Source organism: Protobothrops mucrosquamatus, unplaced genomic scaffold (assembly GCF_001527695.2).
Source record: "Protobothrops mucrosquamatus isolate PMUCROS unplaced genomic scaffold, P.Mucros_1.0 scaffold1465, whole genome shotgun sequence".
In the NCBI taxonomy this organism is placed as follows: domain Eukaryota; kingdom Metazoa; phylum Chordata; class Lepidosauria; order Squamata; family Viperidae; genus Protobothrops; species Protobothrops mucrosquamatus.
The window spans coordinates 158,935-172,658 of record NW_015387643.1 but is presented as its reverse complement, the minus strand read 5'-3'; positions in this window follow the sequence as shown (position 1 = coordinate 172,658).

Below are 13,724 nucleotides of genomic sequence, written 5' to 3'. Positions count from 1 at the left end.
TTTAGTAGTGGAGCACCTGGTTAGTATGGGTGGTTTTTTTTTTTTTTGTAAACTTGCATTCTAGCCTGCTGATCAGGATGTCTAGGAAAAATAGTGAGTTGTTGTTTTCTTCTTCTCTAGTAAACTGGATTCCTTTAAAAATAATGTTGATGGTTTTGCGGGTGTCCTGTAATTGGTCCTTTTTTATTAGGGTGAAGGTGTCTACATATCTGATCCATACTTTCGGTTGTATTTGTGGAAGTGCTATGGCTTCTAGATCTTGCATGACGACCTCCGCTATAAGTCCTGAAAGCGGTGATCCCATAGGTGTCCCTTTAATTGGTGAGTAAATTTGCCCATCAAATTGGAAGCATGTAATTAAGCAGAGGTTTATGAGATCCATAATCCTGGGTGTTTTGATCTTCGTGTATTCAATTAAGTCAGGTGTACTGTAAAGCAGCACAGTCATGGATTCTTTGGCTAATTCTGGGTCTATAGATATGAACAGGGCTGTGGACATCCAATGAGACCATGATTCATTGTCTAGTTCTCTTTAAAATTTATTCTCTTCAGAACCTCTAATCGTCTTAGGTTAAAATTCAATAGCTTTGAGTCACATGAAACATAGGTTGGGGAGATGTGCAGTCATATGGCTGTTTGCAGAGCCAGATGTGCTAGGTTCAATAAATAGTAGCCCTTCTGCCAGGACCTAGACATTATATACCTGCAAAGAAAAATGTAAAGTAAAATTGCTATGCTACGCCAGCATATGCTTGAAAATGTGTACTGTCCCATAGAAAAGGACCTGTTTAATGTGAAATCTCTCTTGGAAAAATCCAAATGAAGAGAAATCTCCCTCTTCTCCAATGTGTACAATGTCTTCTTCTTTGGCCCATTCCAATGTATTGCTTTTCTGAGGATGTGACACGTTGTGATCCCTTTTCATTTGGCATCATGTCTCCACTGTTCTGCCTGACTGGGGGTATCCTAAGCCACCATCAGTATGCTTAGCAAACAGCATATACATGGAAGGCTGTGAATTCCCAGCTGAAACAAACTTTTGATGTTGTAAATTTCTATCAGCCCAAACTCATTTTTTTTTTGCTGAACATGTTGGATTTACTGGATATTTGGTCCTAAGATGCTTCCTATTTGAAGTCCCTCTGATGACTTGGCAAAAATGGACCAACTCTAATCTATTTACATGCTGGCTATTTTAAATGAAAGTTATGGAAGAACTATTGGATTGATCTTTGCTTGATGAAATATACAAAAAAATACAATAAGAGAAGAGAATGAAAGTTAAACTTTAGATGAAATGTGTGGCACCTAAATCTAATACATAAAAATTGAAATGAAATGAAATAAAATAAAATAAAATAGATAGTTCTTGGGCACTCTAAGATACCAAAAATAACAGTTTTCCTATTTTGTAACTCAAGTGAAAGGTTGACTTGAAATAGGGGAATGTGTGTGTGAAAGTGAGAAAAGAGGGTAGAGAAAGAGAGATACAGAGACAGTCAAGAGACAGGCACGGCGTTTTAGAGAAAATAAATGAGATTTCCCTAAAATTAATTGTTTGAAGCAACCATCCTACTCAACTGTGAATTCTGAAATGATTATTGGATTTGAAGGCACATGAGGAGCCCAGTGGCTTGATACACAATTAATATCTTATTGATAGCGGATTAAGTGAGAGAGGTCAAACCTTTAATCCAGAGAATATATAGTTTATCAATTTCCTGCAGAAATGTATGCATGCAGGTTGCTATCAATATTGCCATCAACACTTCTCTTACATTATTACTTTATATAATCAGAGATCTTTTTTTAGGGAGGAATGAATGAATTGCAAAAGACTTCAAAGGTCATTTAGTCCAACCCGTGGTTGAGATGCTACATCCACATCTGCAGCATTAGAGTGCTACCCAGACAATATTTAAAAATATAAATAAAAGGAGAACTCACCAATTATTATCAGGCTTTTGTGGGGTTTAAAGTACCTAGATAAAATATACCAGTTGCAGATATATTTTTATTTCAATTAATAATTGAACTAAACTAAATACCAATATGAAAATAAAATTAAATCTGTATATATATATTTTAAAAACTTAATCTATTGCATGGAAGAGCTATATATTGAGGGAAGAAAGAAAGAAAACAAAACCCCATACTAAATTTCCTAAAAAGAGAGAGAGAGAGAGAAAAAAAAAACTGGAAAAAAGAGGGAAAATCCTGTAAAAGCACCTCTCAAAATGAAATAACAAATCAAAACAAAATATTGAAAACAAAAAGATAAGAAAAAGAAAAATCCATATTATACATTATATCTGATTCTAAATATTTAGCAAAAAGAAGAACATATAAAAAGGAAACAGACTCTATCAGTGTTTCCTCAGTATGATCATTATAATTTGGTTGTTAAGCACAAGTTAAATCTAAGCCATCCAGAATCATTTCCGAAAGATGAGACCAGTAAAAAGAGAACTCCAAGGCAGAAAGTTTCCTTAAAGAACATATTTATTGGCTACATGGTATCAGCATGATCATAGGTGAAACCAAGACTGAAATTCCCTCCCAAAGGTTACAATCTTACAAAGTTGAACTTCCCACCCCAGTAATAGGTCATAAATCACATTCCCCAACAAACTACGGTACTTTGGTGGGCTTTCTAACGGAAACTTCAGCCCGCCAAAACTCAGGCAGCAATGACCTTGGTTCCCACAGGACAATTTATTGTTTGTCTAAACTAAAAGTACACATCCCCCCTCCCAATTCTGCGGCAACTGAAAACGAAGTAGAAATGGCTTCAGCCAAGTTCGTCTGCAGCGTTGACACAATCTGGTATTGGCTCACCTTTGGTACAAAGTTAATTCAAAGCTGGAGAGTTGAGAAATTTTGCAGGATCCAATATGGGTTGGTCACTGGGACCAGAGGTTTAATTTTCTGAGCCTTTGGACTTGTGCCGACACCTGCTGAGGATCAGCTCCAGCATGAGTCTGAAAGCTCGGAAGATTAAACCTCTGGTCTGGGTGACCGACCTAGTTTGCATCCTGCAACATTGTCCCTTCATTCTTATTTGCCTTCATTCTTGAGAATTTTTTTTAACCCTATGTCAGATCTGCCATCTCATGCCTGCCATTTGGTAACAATCTGCCTTGAACCCTGGGGGAAGGGTGAGGAGGGGGAGTGCTTGGTGGGAAAGTGAAGGTTACAAAATGAAGATGCCAAGGTGTCAAGATCGCCTCACTATGAGAAGAATGCAGCTATGAGCCAACCTACAGTCAGAGTGGTCGTTTCAAAAAGATCTTCTTGGAGATTGATTGGATGATTGCGCTACTGTATTTCACTTGGTTTCTAGTAAACCATACCTTTTCTAACCCAATGGTGTTAAGGATCATTTTTATTTAGAAGCTCAAGCTGAGGCTGGTCTGACACCCTGGGACCACAAATATTCTTCAATGGCTATATAAATAATCAACTCATACCAGTCCGAGCCTAATATATCTAAAGTTCTTCACAGAATGAATGATTCCAGAGTTTTGGAACATAGTTTAATAAAACTTTAAGAAAAAAATGAGCAAACAAAGAAGTACCAGCAAAGGTCCACCAAGGCCACGTCTGCAAAATAGTGAAGCCCAGTGCCTTCCTTTTTTTTATCTGCAGAAGATCTGCTCTATTTTTGCTGCCATTCTTGATATTTTGAGTACTGTGTCTTCTTATTCTTTTGCCAGCCATCTTGAGAATGAGGGTTGACAGCGAAGAGCAAGATACATATTTCAGAAAATGAATATCTACAGATCTGACTGATATACTATTACTGTTCGAAGCAAATTTGTAATGAAACTCAGGACAAACAAGGAGACCTAGTCAGTGGGGAGCTCAGTTACCTGAAATGAATCAGGATTATTTGGACATGAAGAAAGTCTCCATAGGCAGTTAAGGAGGCCCCACTATCACCCTGGATTTTCCCTCCTAACTTTCTGATTTTGCCTCCATGTCTCTGAAACAGGACAAGGCTTTGTCTACATCAGTGAATGTCACCAGGGGACAATGAAGGACAAGTCATTTCTCCATGTCCTGAGACAACCTTATATGGCAATTCATTTATTCCAGGGGTAGTCAACCTTGGCTCTTTTATGACTCGTGGACTTCAACTCCCAGAATTCCTGAGCCAGCTTAGCTGGCTCAGGAATTCTGGGAGTTGAAGTCCACGAGTCATAAAAGAGCCAAGGTTGACTACTCCTGATTTATACTATTTGATTTCAGCATTTTGAAACTCTCCCAAGAGAGTTAATTCATAATAGGATTCATTGTAATATATATATACATATACATACACACACACACACACACACACTCTATAAAAAATAATATACACTGAATTGAGTAGCACCTTATTGTTTCATTGATTTAAAATGCTACATCGGGAAGGAAAAAAAATGAAATATTAGAATTTCTCCTGATAATAATTATTAAATATGTTGAAATATCAAATAAAAACAGAACAACTAAAATGATCAAAGGCCTGGAGACTAAAACATATGAAGAATGACTGCAGGACTTGAGTTTGGCTAGTCTAAAGAAAAGAAGAAACCGGGGCAATATAATAGCAGTATTCTAGTATTTGAGGGGCTGAGACAAAGAAGAGGGCATCAAACTATTCTCCAAGGCACCAGAGGGCAGGACAAGATATAATGGTTGGAAACTAACCAAAGAGAGAAGCAACCTGGAATTAAGGAGAAACTTTCTAACAGTGAGGACAATTAACCAGTGGAACAGCTTGCCTTCAGAAATCGTGGGCGCTCCATCACTGGAGATTTTAAGAAGAGGCTAGACAGTCACTGGTGGTATAGGTTCTCCTGCTTGAGCAGGGGTCTGGACTAGAAGTCCTCCAAGATCCCTTCCAGCTCTGTTCTGTTCTGTTCTGCTCTGCTCTGCTCTGTTCTGTTCTATTCTAAAAACAACTTATAAAAAATAAAAACCTAATTAAAATCAAATGATTGAAGCAGCTTAGAGAGAAAATTCCAGTAGCATGAAGGTGCCACTGAAAAAAGCCCTGGATGTAATGCCAGATCTTGAATCTATGAACATTTTAAGACAAGGAGCATATTTGGAATGTTGAAGCTCTTGCCAATGTGGTGATGTACAACATGCAAAAGATATAATAAATTCAAACATAGCATACCACAAAAACTTTATGCAAAAAAGAATTATATTGCCATTTTGGAAAACGTTAAATGTTTTAAAACAAACAGCCATTGTAGGACAATCAAGAGAGATGCATGCATGCATGCGTGTGTGTGTGTGCACATTTGTGTGCGTTAGTGAATGTGTGTATTAATGTGAGCCCTGAGTGTCTACATGTCTTAAGGCATTCATTTTTTCTCAGCTAAACCCAACTAAAACTCCTAACAAATGTTAGGTATTCCTGATATGAAATTTTATTTTAGCACGGCTAGTGATTTAATTACTTCAACATCTGTTGGGAGAAAAACTCTTCCAAGCATGGATCTTCTCTGAAATTCCTGACTTTTTTTTGGGGGGGGGGGGCTGACAACTTTCTCCTTCAGAAGGTGGATGAAGGAATAAGTTGATCAGCTTTGATCTTTATTAAATGAGGAAGTCCTAAAGAAGGAAGTACTGTAGCAGGAATATTGAGGAAAGAAACCATGTAATGATGAAATCCATTGTTTTTATCCAAACAAACACTGAGTGTAGCCAGGTACATATGTTGGACTTCAAGAAACTCAAAGCAATTTTATGTAGGATTTTATGACAGGAGAAGCCAATGAGAAAAGTAGTTGAAGATGAACAAGGCATACATATGCTATTACATGCTATCTTTTTTTGAAGTAATCAACATTATGCAAGATGCAGCAAAGAAATAAATATCTTTCAAAGCTCCTGCAGCATAATGGAACTACCAGAAGACTGGAAAAGATATGGTTTTATATATGTGGTTCCAATTTAAAGAAAGGGGAAAAATATTGTAGATCCAGGAGAGCATAGGCCAATCAGCTTGACATCAATACCTGGAAAAATCCCAGAAAAGATAATCAAGTGGTGAATTTGCGAGCACCTAGAAATGAACAAGATTAATAGAAGTCAGCATGGGTTTGTTAAAAACAGATAATGCCAGAAAAACCTTATTGCTGTCTTTGACAAAGTCATTAAATTAATGGATCAGGGAAATGCTGTGGACATACTGGGATTTCAGTAAGGCATTTGACAAAGTAGACCACAGTCTACTTTTTGATTAAAAAAAAGAATAATGTGGGATAGACAATACCACCAGCAGATGAATTCACAGTTGGCTGACCAATCACACTTAATATGTAGTCTTTAATAAAACTATAGTTACATGGAGAGGAGCATATAGTGGTGAACCTCAAGGTTCTGTTTTGGGCCCAGTACTCTTCAATGTTCTTCATAAACAATTTAGATGAGGTAATAGAAGGGGAACTTATCAAATTTGCAGATGACACCAAGCTGGCAGGAATAGCCAACACTCCAGAAGATAGACTCAAGATCCAGAAGGATCTTGACAGACTTGAACACTGGGCCCTATCCAAAAAAATGCAATTCAGTGATGAGAAAAATAAGGTTTTACTCTTAGGCAAGAAAAACCAAATGCAAAGGTATAGAATAGGTAGTATCTTGTTCAATGGCAGTAACTGTGAGAGGGATTTAGGAGTCCTAGTCAGTGGACGAACACTTATGTATGAGCCAGCAGTATGCTGCAGCTGCCAACCCCCCCCCAATGTAGTCCTAGGCTGAATCAATAAGAGGGATAGCATCAACATCATGAGAAGTGATGGTATTGCTTTATACTGTACTGGTGAGACCACACTTAGAATCATGTGTCCAGTTCTGGTACCATAATACAAAAAAAAAATTGCTGAGACTCTAGTGTGCAGAGAAGATCAACAAAGATGATAAAGAGTCTAGAGGCTAAACCATATGATGAATGGTCAAAAGAAATAGTCCAGGGGTAGGCAACCTTGGCTCTTTTATGATCGTGGACTTCAACTCCCAGAATTTCTGAGCCAGCCATGCTGAGGAGAAAGGGGGAGGTTTCCATACTGAGCCATGCTGGCTCAGGAATTCTGGGAGTTGAAGTCCACGAGTCATAAAAGAGCCAAGGTTGCCTACCCCTGGTATAGGCTAACAAAGAAAAGAATTAGGGGTGACATTATAGCTGTCTTCAGGTACATGAGAGGCAGTCACAGAGAAGAGGAGGTTGACTTATTCTCCAAATCTCCTGAGGGTAGGACAAGAAGCAGTTGGTGGAAGCTTGTAAAAGAGAAATCCAGTCTAGAACTAAGGAGAAATTTCCTGACAGTGAGAGCAATTAATTAATGAAACAGTTTTCATAACAACAGAATAAAGCTTGCCTCATGCAGTTGTAGATGCTCCATTGCTGGAGGTTTTCAAGAATAGACTGGACAACCATTTGACCAGGATGATATAAAGTTTCTTGTTCAAGCAGGGGTGGGGGGTTGGACTAGGTGTCATCAGCAAATCTGATGAGTTTCCTTTCTATCTCTCATCAAAATTGTTTATGAAGATGTTGAAGAATAGTGGGCCTAAGGCAGGACCTTGAGGCACCCCATTGCATGGTTCCTTCCATGTAGATGTAGTTCCACTGAGGACTACATATTGAGTGTGGTTGGGCAGCCAGCTGAGAATCGATCTGGTGTTGGTACTGTCTATCCCACACATGTATTCACATGTATTTTATTTCCATCATTTACCATTTCTATTGCATTCAGCAAACATTCAGCTTTAAACTCCATATTCATGCAAAAGATTCCACAATGCAAGCTTTATTTCTCTTAATCAACAATTGTACCAAATGTATAGCAAGCTTGTCTTTATCACAGCCCTTAATTTCTCAGTGACCTGCTGCAAGACAAAAGCTATGGTCTCTGCTAACAGCCCTTGTTCAAAGAGAAAAAAATAATTTGCAGGTACATTATCCCACATTATCATCAACGGACCAGCTGTAGCTTCTCTCTCTCTCTCTCTCTCTCTCTCTCTCTCTCTCTCTCTCTCTCTCTCTCTCTCTGTGTGTGTGTGTGTGCGTGCGTGTGTGAGCTGAGATTTTTTTTATTGGAGATTGTTTTGAGTTATGCTCTATTTTTATTAACACCTGCTGCTTTAAATAACATGCTTGGGTGCTTGCTTATAAGCCAAATGACTTAGAGATACATATGGTCTTTTGTTGCTTGAAAAAGCAGGCGGTATGTCTAACCTGAGTTTGGATTTAACTTTTAAGCACCTTTGCCTTTCTTTTCAAATAGCAGTTTAGATTGCAGTTCAGTACAAAGTCTACTTGTGGGTAAATAATTGATTTTTCGCAAGCAAATGACAAGCTTTGGTGGACAATAGTCTTTAGAGTTACTGTAGTTAAGAATAACTTGAGGAAAATCATGTCTTCTTCATGAATTATTGACTCCCTGATGAAAAGAGAGACAACCCAAGTGGAGTCCTGGTCAAAGTGGCCCACAGAAGGCATCCACAGAAGCTGACAACTTTGGTAAAATGACAATCACCCCTTTTCTATGTGTAATGTCACAAGTACAAAAGAGACAGAGTTTACGGGTAGATGACACAAGAGTTCTGTCATTCCCCATTCGCTTTGGATTTCCAACAATAATAACATTTTGCATTTACGCCACACAATCACATGCTCGAAGCATGCCTCATATCTTATCTTGTTCAATACCTCATGTCTCCACAGGGAACAGAGGAACTGAAACTAAGGAAACCAGTGGGATTAACAAGGTGACACAAGAGCTAACCGTCTCAGTCTTTTAGCCACAAGAAATGAGCAGATTTCAGGCCCAATTCAGATTTAGCCATGCTCTAGAAAATGAATGAGTTTGGTTTCTGAACCTAGCAGTCCTTTTTCCTACTTTTCACCATAACAAAAAAATCCTATGAGGGGCTGGGTTGAGAGAGAAACATCTGATGAGTTTTCTTGAGTGAGATGGACATGATCGTGGGCCTTAACTCCTGCTCCAACTTCTTTACCACTCAACCATAGGATGGCTCTGGACCAAACAAGAAGCAGGAAGCAAGCCAACTGCAGAGACTGGGGGGGGGGGGATAAAAATGGGTTGGGGGAAGAATCCTATGCAGTGCAAATGGAAAGAGTTTTGGGGGAAAAAACAAGTGCATGGATTTTCCAAGGTTAAAGACATAAAATGTGGTCTTCCAGGTGATCTTTTTATCCTGTTTGACATCCAGTGATTCAAATCAACTGAGCATAATTGAGGAGTCTTGGACAGAGGAAGACAGAATTCAAGAAATTCAAGAAGAAACCAGCATGGCTGCACAAAGATCTCTCTGACAAACTGAAAGACAAAAAGGACAAGTACAAAAAATGGAAAGAGGGGCACATAACTAAGGCCGATTATCAGCAGACAGCCAGAACATGCAAAGATGACATCAGGAAAGTAAAGGCTCAGAACGAACAAAGACTTGCGATAGAAATCAAGGATAATTAAAAAAAAGTTTCTTCCAACATATTAATAACAAGAAAAAAGTCAAGGAAACTGTAGGTCCACTAAAGAGAGAAGATGGCAAGGAAATAACAGGCAACAGGGAGAAAGCAGAGCTGCTTAACTCATTCTTTGCATCAGCCTTCACACAAAAAGAAACTATAGCCCAACATACCAAAAAAACCACTGCAAAAGACAAACTAGAAACAAAAATTAAAATAAGCAAGAAAATGGTAAAATAATACTTATCTGGCCTTGACGAATATAAATCACAGGGACCCAACAGATTACATCCTAGAGTTCTGAAGGAGCTGGCAGATGTTATCTCAGAACCATTGCATCATATCTTTCATAAATCCTGGAGCACCTGAGGGAAGTACTTGAGGACTAGAAAAGGGATGATGTGGTCCCCATCTTCAAGAAAGGAAAAAAAAGACCCAGGAAACTACAGACTAATCAGTTTAACATCAATACCTGGGAAGATCCTAGAAAAGATAATCAAAACACAAAACTGTGAACAACTAGAAGCAAACAAAGTTATAACTAGTAGCCAGCACGGGTTTATTAAAAACAAATCATGCCAAACCAAACTTATTTCATCCTTTGATAAACTGACTAAACTAGTAGACCAGCGAAATGCTGTGGACGTAGTATACTTAGATTTCAGTAAGGCATTTGATAAAGTAGACCACAACCTAACTCCTTGGTTAGCTAGAAAAAGGTGGAATAGACAACATCACCACCAGATGGATCTGTAGCTGGCTGGCAAACTATACTCAATGAACAGTCCTCAATGGCACTACATCCACATGGAGAGAAGTAAGCAGTGGGGTACCACAAGGCTCCGTCTTAGGCCCAGTACTCTTCAATATCTTCATTAATGACTTAGATGAGGGAATTGAAGGGGAACTCATTAAATTTGCAGATGACACCAAACTGGCAGGAGTAGCCAACAGCCCAGAAAACAAACTCAGGATCCAAGAAGATCTTGACAAACTTGAACAATGGGCCCTATCCAACAAAATGAATTTCAATGTGGAGAAAAGCAAAGTTTTACATTTAGGCAGGGAAAATCAAAGGTTTAAGTACAGATTGGGTGAGACTTGGCTGAAAAAAAGTAACTGTGAGAGGGACCTTGGAGTCCTAGTGGACGATCACTTCATTATGATCCAGCAGTATGCAGTAGCAGCCAAAAAAGCTAATACAATCCTGGGTTGTATAAACAGAGGCATAGAATCAAGATCAAGTGAAGTATTAGTACCATTTTATAAAACCCTAGTAGGACCACACCTGGAATACTGCAGCCAATTTTGGTCACTATATCACAAAAAAGATGTTGAGAGTTTGGAAAAAAATCAGAGAAGAGCAACTAAAATGATCAAAGACCTGGAGGCTAAAACATACGAAGAACGGCTGAAGGACTTGAGAAAAGAAGAAATAGGGGAGACATGATAGCAGTATTCCAGTATTTGAGAGGCTGCCACAAAGAAGAGGGGGTCACGTTGTTCTCCAAAGCACCAGAGGGCAAGACAAGAAACAATGGTTGGACACTGATCAAAGAGAGAAGCAACCTGGAATAAAGGAGAAACTTCCTGACAGTGAGGACAATTAACCAGTGGAACAGTTTGCCTCCGGAAATCATGGGCGCTTCATCACTGGAGATTTTTAATAATAGGCTAGACAGTCACTTGTCTGAGGTAGTATAGGTTCTCCTGCTTGAGCAGGGGGCTGGACTAGAAGACCTCCAAGGTCCCTTCCAGCTCTCTTCTATTCTATTCAGCTTTTGTAGCATTTTCTCTCAGAATCAAGCAAGCACTTGTGTTCTGGGTCAGAAGATTAAAGGTGCATCTCTCTCAGCCATGCCTGCTGGGGGTGAGGGTGAGGGTCAGCTGAATCCTGCAAAACCCCTCGAAGGAAGAACTTGGTAAAAGTCCAGCATTCCCCCCTCCCCCTCATCTCAAGCAGTGTGAAGAGAGAGGCCAAGTTCTTCATCATATGATTCACACAGCATTTCCTTGCCTTGGCCTTTGGAGACAACAGTTTGCAGCTAATTAACACATTCAGAGATGTTGCTCAAGCAGAAAGGCCAGGAGGGTGTTTGCCTGATGGGAAGGACTGAGGAAGTGACCCAAGGAAAGAAAGCCACTGCTTGGCCTACATTCCTTTATCTTCTTTCTTAGGAAGTCCTGTTTGCTCTTCTTTACAGCCATAGAAACAGCTTTCCTTTACCTGACCCCAGAGTAGTTAACCATTGAACAGCAGCCACAACAAAATAGGAGAAAATAGAAAAGAAATCGCTGAGTGGACCAATGTAGGCAGCTTTGTCTCTGGTGTCCACCATCTTCTCACTAAATGAAAGATGCCAATCTGGCTGAATAGTTTAGGGTGTTTTTTTTTGAAGGGGAGCCTGGGCTGAAGTTGGGCTGGCGATTCTCAGGGTGGCTCCAGATGTTTTTCAGCACTTCCTGGTTCTGCTCTATAGCCTCCCTCATTGTCTTCTCTCTCAATGGAACTTTGTTGCTCTCTGCCTGTCTTTTAATTGGAGATTCCGCTAGATGTAAAAGCCTTTCTGTGGCCTTTTCAGCCACAAATTAACACTGTGCTTTCTTCAACTTCGCTCAAAAAAGGGAAGAAGGTGTCCTTGGCAGCTTATAAAACTGGATTATTTAGGAAGTGGCACTAGAAATATTGGAATTCTACCTCAATTAGCGTTATCTTCTTCTACAAGTGTATAAGGATTGCATTTTGTGACATTGCCCTAAGCCCTCTAAGGCAGCAGTCCCCAACCTGTGTGGAGAGGGGAACTGGGCTATACAAGTTGTGGGCTGATGAGCACTGGCTGCCTGTGGCCTTCCGGGTGCGCTTCATGGCAATGGACCTAGGTATTTGCAAGACCGCCTCCTACCAAATACCTCCCTTCGACCAGTCCGCTCCCACAGAGAGGGCCTCCTTAGGCTGGCGACCCCCAGGGGGANATTTCGTGCGGCCGGCCTGGCGTAGTCTTAATTAGGTTTTAGTATAGGTTTTTATATGGGGTATTTTAGAGCAGGCCTTTATTTATTTAATTTGATTTTAGAATAGATATTTATTGTGATTTTTATTATCGCCTGTTCACCGCCCTGAGTCCCGTAAGGGAGATAGGGCGGTATACAAATCTAAATAAACATAAACAAACATAAACATAAACATGCACATGCGAGTGCACGCAGCCCTTGCATGAGTGGCGGGCTGGTGTGCATGTGCACGAGTGCCTGCCAGCCCACTGCTTGCACAAGCTGAGTTGCTCATGTGTACACACTTCTGCCACCACTCACGCGGCCCAATTTTGGATAGACCATGGGCTAGTAGTGGGCTGTTTCCTGGGGGTTGGGGATCCCTGCTCTATGGCCACCCATTCCTCAACCCCATTTGCCACCTCCCTCAATGCCTATGAACTCATCCTCATACTAAAATATCAGAGGAAATTACTATGAAAAAGAAGACTAAGTAAAAAAGAACTTGACAATATAAAAATAAATCTCTCTCATCTCTCTCTCTCTCTTTGTCTCTCTCTCTTTCTTTCTCTCTCTCTCATATATCTATATATAACCATCCATCCATGCATCCATTGACACAAATGCATGCGTACACACAGACACACACAGATAGCTTCAAATGTATATATTTAAATATATAACCGATTTCAGTATTACATTTGTAAAAAATAAATAAACTTTTGATATCCTTTGGATGTATCTACTATTTTAAATGTACCCTTTTCTTTTCTAAGAGTTCTGCTGATGACAAAAAGATTGGATGTGCTTGGCTTTGTGTGCTTGTTAAATCAACACTTGTTAAAGGTTAGTATGAATGAGAAAGATGTAAGTAGTAGTTTTAAGCCAGAGCTGGAATTGGTTATTTGGGAGCGGGAAGTAATGAAAAATACTTTTAAGAGAATGTTTTTACTGGCAAAATTATGTTTACATCCTGTGGCTTTGAGTAATTAGGACCCAGTATATAATTTGACAATACTGGGCAAAGTGTGAAAGAATGTGTTGATTTTTTTTTGCTTCAAGCAATGCTAAAGGTCGCCGATCCATTTCGTTCTGATTTGGAGACAAAAATATCTAGATCACTGCAAATTGCTTGCAGTGAGAAACAGTCAAGGAATGCAGCCCTATTAATTGTCCTTGCTTTTGGTGTTAAAACCATGAAAAATTACTATTGTCACATTCTTACTTGCTTAGCTAAGCT